Source organism: Plecotus auritus (genome assembly GCF_963455305.1).
Source record: "Plecotus auritus genome assembly, chromosome: 2".
NCBI lineage: Eukaryota > Metazoa > Chordata > Mammalia > Chiroptera > Vespertilionidae > Plecotus > Plecotus auritus.
The window spans coordinates 213,819,794-213,825,995 of NC_137771.1; the positions used below are offsets into that span (position 1 = coordinate 213,819,794).

A 6,202-nucleotide genomic window follows, 5' to 3' on the forward strand; every position below is an offset into this window, starting at 1 on the left:
AGTGACACTTTTCTTGTACATTACAAAAGTATCAGGTATATTGTTTAAATGTCCTTCACAGCAGAGAGTTTGAGAATTACTATGATACAACCCAAATGATGGAAGACTCATAAGGAATAGTTGAAATACTACTACTAATAAGTATATATTACTGCTTTTATATTATGCAGTCATTGTGCTGAAAAATTTACATAGATTTATATATTTATTTTCAACTATGATATTAAAAAGTAATATTATTTATAGATGTAGAACCTGAGGTTCCAAAGTATTAAGTAACTCATCTGAGGTCTCAAGATGTAATATATACAGACTAAGAAATTGAATCCAGATCTAACCCAAAATCTGGATAGTTATTCACTATTCTACATGGTGTCTTTCCCAAGAACAACAAGCCTTATAATGATATCTCCGATGATACTTCTAAGTGTCGTAATACCCACTTACAACCTTTTACACAATCTAGAATGTGAATATTCTCAACTATAATATGAAAAGTAAAATGAGTAAAATCCTTCTAATTTTTCAGTTTCCACTATTGGTCAAACAATGGACCAGATGTTTTCACAAATATTATCTAACTTAGCCAGTAGCTAACTATAAGCCCCTATATAAATGTCTAGCGTAGCTTTGAAGGCACAAATTAAATCTGCCTGTAAGTCATTGTATGTTCAACAAATATTCAACAGTTTATCTCTTCCAATTTGATATAGGATTCCTTCTACAAACTCAGTTAAAATCTGATAGCATGGAGTTGAGAAATATTTGTTGAAATCAGAATATATTCATTAGAGGTATAAAAAATGTTCAAATATTTAATAGGTCCTTTGATCTCATACTTTCCACCCTTCACAGCTGTAAAAAATAAGTTTCTGGCCCTAACCAGTTTGGCTCAGAGCGTCGGCCTTCGGACTGAAGGGTCCCAGGTTCGATTCCAGTCAAGGGCATGTACAGGTTGCGGGCACATCCCCAGTAGGGGGTGTGCAGGTGGCAGCTGATCAATGTTTCTCTCTCATCAATGTTTCTAACTTCTATCCCTCTCCCTTCCTCTCTGTAAAAAAATTAATAAAAATATATTTTAAAAAAAGTTTCTGTAGTTTACACTATCCACTCTATAGTATTTAGTTATAGCAGCACAAAACAAGTAAAACAATTCCAAGTGCTATTTTTTTTTCAAGTTTATCCAAAATGTGACAAATGTCTTATGGGCAATAGATGGCATGTTTTTAAACTTAAAATCAGCTCTTATGAAAACTGCATCTTTTGATTTTTGTAATTATAAAATTACAGTTCTTTTTCTATAATTTATTCCTAAGGGATCGTATCCAAGGCGTGAATTAAATCAAACTCTGTGGTTTAGTGTTTTTCTCTTAATTAATATAGGAATGCACACCCTTCAGCTAAGTGTAAAACTGAAGAGCATGGACACGGGGAGGCTGGGGGTGACATTTCCAGATCAGCATCCTCCAAGAGCTTGTGGTCAAAGTCCGTGACCAGAGGGTGCTCTGGGCAGGACCATGCAGTGCAGTCTCTGGTGAGGAGGGACAAAAAGAACAGTCACAACAGGACTGCAACCCAGCATGAGTTTATTGGTTTCCAGTGTCACGCTCCGGCTTGATGAAGTTGAACAGCCCATTGGTGGGAGACTCATGAAAGATGACTGGGTTGCTGCCATCAAGTTCAGGCTCAATTTTATTAGCCAGCTTCTTTCTCAGCTCCACTCCCCATTGGTCAAAGCTTTTGATGTTCCAGATGATGCCCCGAATGAAGATCTTGTGCTCATACGTGGCAATCAAGGCTCCAAAAATGAATGGTTTGAGCTTGGTGAACACAATAGAGCTGGTTGGATGAATTCCTTCAAAGACCTGGTGCTACAAATGCTTCTCCAGGTATTCTGAACTCTTTCCTGAAGCCTGGAGCTCCTTCTGAGCCTCCTCTGTCAATGTCCTCCTCATCAGGGCCTCAATCTGGGCCAAGAAGTTGCCCAGGAGAATCTTGTGATGCAGACCCTTCCTTACTGGTTGCTGGGTCTAGACTAGGATGAGAAAGTCACAGGATATCATCTTGGTGCCTTGGTGGATGGTTTGGTAGAAGGCATGCTGGCCATTGTTCTCTGGCTCGCCACACACCATGGGGCCTGTCAGATAATCCATACCATGAAGGATTTGGTGATGCACTTACCATTGGACTCCATGTCACTCTGCTGGAAGTAGACAGCAAAGCAGTGCAGGCACTGGTTATAGGGCAGTATGGCATGCATCTCACACCAAAGGCTGTTGAAGTACCAGATACCCAGCAAAGCTAGCAGGATGGGGGTGTTCTTCTCTAGGGGTGTCATGTAGAAGTGCTGGTTCATCCAGTGAGCCCCCAAAAGCAGCTGCTTGAAGTTGTCAAATTCTACCTGGAGGGCAATGGAACATCCAATGGCTGACCACAGCTAGCAGCATCCTCCTTCCCAATACCAGAACTCGAACATGTTTTGAGGGTCAATTCCAAACTCCTTCACTTGGTTGTGTTGGTAGACAGGGCAACAAAGTGCTTTGCAATAGCAGAAGGATCCTTGGCCAAAGGAGAAACCACTCCTTCCCCATCTCTGCCTTCCTGATAGTCTCATGGTGGTAAAGGTCTTGGAAGTGATGGTGGAGAGGGAGGACTCAAGGGTTCATGGTGGCCAGGGTTTGGGCAATGTGAGTCCCACCAATGATTGAGACAAACCAGACCGGGGGACCTCCTGAAGAGTACAGCTTGAGGGCTTCAGTTACAATGAGGGGCCCAGGTCAGAGCCAACGATGCCGATGTTATTGATGTCTGTGATGGGATTGCCTGAGTATCCCTCCCAGTCACCACCTCCGATGTATTTGCAGCAGAACTTCATCTTCTCCATGACCCTGTTGACTTCTGGCATCTCATCCCTGCCATCCACCAGAATGGGTGTTTGACCCATTCCACAGGGCCACATGAAGCACTGCCTGATTCTTGGTGACAAAAATTGGTAGAAGGCATGCTGGCCATTGGTCCCTTTTCACCATTGAACATGAGCTCCCAGGTGGCCTCCACATCCCTGGATTTGGCCAGGTTCACCAGCTTCTGCAAAAACCTTCCATCACAAGGTCCTTGGAGTAACCCACCAGTATAGGCCAATATTGGTACTGGGTGTCAAGCTGAAGCTTTCCTTGTCCTCATTTGAAAAGGCACTGCAATTTGAGGTGAGAGCCATGCTCAAGGTTGCCTTCCTACAGCTTCTGGAACTGCTGATTCTTGGTGAGTGCGTCATGGCAAGAGCAGCCAGTGGTGTTTCTTCTATTTTCATAACATTGAAGCTGCTCAGGAAGGTAAGAGTTCAAAAATTCAGTGTAAACTTTGCTAAATATTATTTTCCAATTATGAAAGTTTACAGCTTGCTATATTTTTTCTTGAATGTTATAAAAATGTAAAGATAATAGTCATTTTATAAAGCTTAATTTCTACTGGGGGAAAAATACTAATTCTATCTAATATATCATTGATGTATTCTAAGCAATTTTAATTTACTTATGTCATATTTAAGTACTAAAGGTAGCATTCCTAAGAATTTAGTATATTTAGAGGTTTTTTTATATCAAAAATAGTTTCTTTTAGCAAAATGTGTATGTGTCTGAATTATGTTTTTATTGTCCCTTAGATTTCTCAACTTGAGAAATATATCCTTATACATTTTAGACACCTGGAAATTTTGGCAGGAATAAAACTGGAAGTATGATTTTATACTATATGTAGCACACAAAAGAATGGCCTAGTTCATTCCACAAATTAATTTTTATAAACATTTTAACTATTGTGAGACTTTTGAAGTAATAATTTTTGAGTATAGATAATGTAAGTATCAAGAAATAGGGCCTATATTGTGTTCAAAATATATCATTTCATTTGGTTTGATAGTATATTAATAAAAATTTATAGTAGGATTTTATTTTCTGCATTATGTAGTTATATACATATACATATTTACAGATATACAAAGTGAAAAACGGAATTTTTTCTTACTTTGACATATGACTAAAAAGGAGAACAATATATTTGTATGGTTTTTTAAATCAACTGTGGGGATAGCTTACACAGATCTGAATTAATTACAGCCTCTAAGGTAATATCATGCTAGGTAACAACAGCAGTCCAATTCAGGTGGCTCATAGTCTTTGACAACTGTAATAAAGCATGCAAAAATAAGCTCTATAGAGAATTAGTTATGCCTAGGAAAATAGTTTCTGTTCTGTCTTCAATAAAAGAATTGTACCTCAGAGACTAACTCATTGTGATTAAAATGTAATGTTTTATGTTAAGCATGTGCATGGACATTTTAAAGGAGGAATTTAATTGATTGTTTGGGATTTGAGTAAAAGTATATGCGCTTGTAAAGAAAAATGGAAAGTATAAGGAAGAAGGCATAAAATACTTTATAATGTTTTTAATTAAACGATTATAAATCCAGCAATTATTTGGAAGCTTGTTTGTTATAGTTAGATCACTTTCAGACTAATCTTTAGGTGTTAATAAACATGTTTTCAAAAGTGTAATAGTCTTAAAGTCTGTGATCAAAAGAATAAAAGACAGAGTCTATGCAGTTCAGAATGCTTGATGATCTTGTTTAGATAATGTAAGTAAAATTTTATTAAGTAAGAGGCAAGATCAGATGGAGATAATGAAAGCTTGGATGTGCACTTTAGCGAGGTAATTGTTATAGGCCATGCCTTTCCCTCAAATAGACATGCACTGATCATTTTACTTCCACAAGAGTTATCTTAGAATGCTAGGCTTCCTAGAAATACAAAATTACGAAGATTAGACAAATAATTTATATAACTTCTTATATCACCACATGTTTTGTATATTTTATAGGTAGCTTTGCCTGAAATATAAAAAATATATTCATATCCCATATTTAATTACTAATCACCAACCTCAATACTAAAAATATAAAAACTATGATTTTTATGGTAAAATTTGATGATGACATTTTTCCATTGTTTAGAGACTTTCAATATGCTTAAGAAATATGGAGCATTTTTTTTTTACATGTACATGATAGTTTATTATTTCAAAAATCCACTAACGTGATTTTTAGGAAACTTTTTTTTTTTTTTTTAATTTTGCCAAGACATAGAATCAGTCTTATCAGACACACAGATAATTTGGTTAGGTGAGTGAAATAATCACACCACATAGAAAACAATTACAAATTGGTAAAATTCTAATAGAAATACTTTGACAGTTTATCTCAAGGTGCATTAAAATGTTTGTATATATAGACCCCTCTTTCTACTTCTAGGATCTAGCTAAAGGAAGTAAGCCTACACAGGCAAAATGTTCACTGCAGTATTACCAGTAATTATGGAAAAATAATGTAATCCTATATAATAAAGAAGTAATATGCAAATTGACCATCACTCCAACACAAAATATGCCACCCCCATGTGGTCACAATGACCACCATAAGATGGCTGGCAGGTGAGGGCAGTTGGGGGTGACCAGGCCTGCAGGGGAGGGCAGTTGTGGGCAACCAGGCCTGCAGGGGAGGGCAGTTGGGGGGGAATGGCCTGAAAGGAAGGGTAGTTGGGGGGACCAGGTCTGCAGGGGAGGACAGTTGGGGGAACCAGGCCTGAAAGGAAGGGTAGTTGGGGGGACCAGGCCTGCAGGGAGGGCAGTTGGGGGTGACCAGGCCTGCAGGGGAGGGCAGTTGGGGGCAACCAGGCCTGCAGGGGAGGGCAATTGGGGGGGACCAGGCCTGAAAGGAAGGGTAGTTGGGGGGACCAGGCCTGCAGGGGAGGGCAGTTGGGGGGAACCAGGCCTGCAGGGGAGAGCAGTTAAGGGCGGCCAGGCTGGCAGGGGTGGGCATTTAGGGGTGACCGGGGCAGCAGGGGAGGGCAGTTGGGATGAACCAGGCCTGCAGGGGAGGGCAGTTGGGGGGAACCAGGCCAGCAGGGGAGAGCAGTTAGGGGCAACCAGGCCGTCAGGGGAGGGCAGTTAGGGGCAATTGGGCCCACAGGGGAGCAATTAGGTATCAATCAGGCTGGCAGGGGAGTGGTTAGGGGGTGATCCAGCTGGCAGGCAGAAGCAGTTAGGGAAAATCAGGCAGGCAGGCAGGTGAGCGGTTGGGAGCCAACAGTCCTGGATTGTGAGAGGGATGTCCAACTGAATGGGCAGTTGGACATCCCTTGAGGGGTCC

The 6,202-nt window shown here is 40.2% G+C and overlaps 1 pseudogene across 1 annotated transcript; it reads right to left on the reverse strand.

Moving 5' to 3' along the window:
* Window positions 1-1,586: 1,586 nt before the first annotated feature.
* On the reverse strand, window positions 1,587-3,274 carry LOC308241325 (glucose-6-phosphate isomerase-like; annotated as a pseudogene). Its single transcript has one exon. The product of its transcript is annotated as a glucose-6-phosphate isomerase-like (transcript).
* Window positions 3,275-6,202: the final 2,928 nt, after the last annotated feature.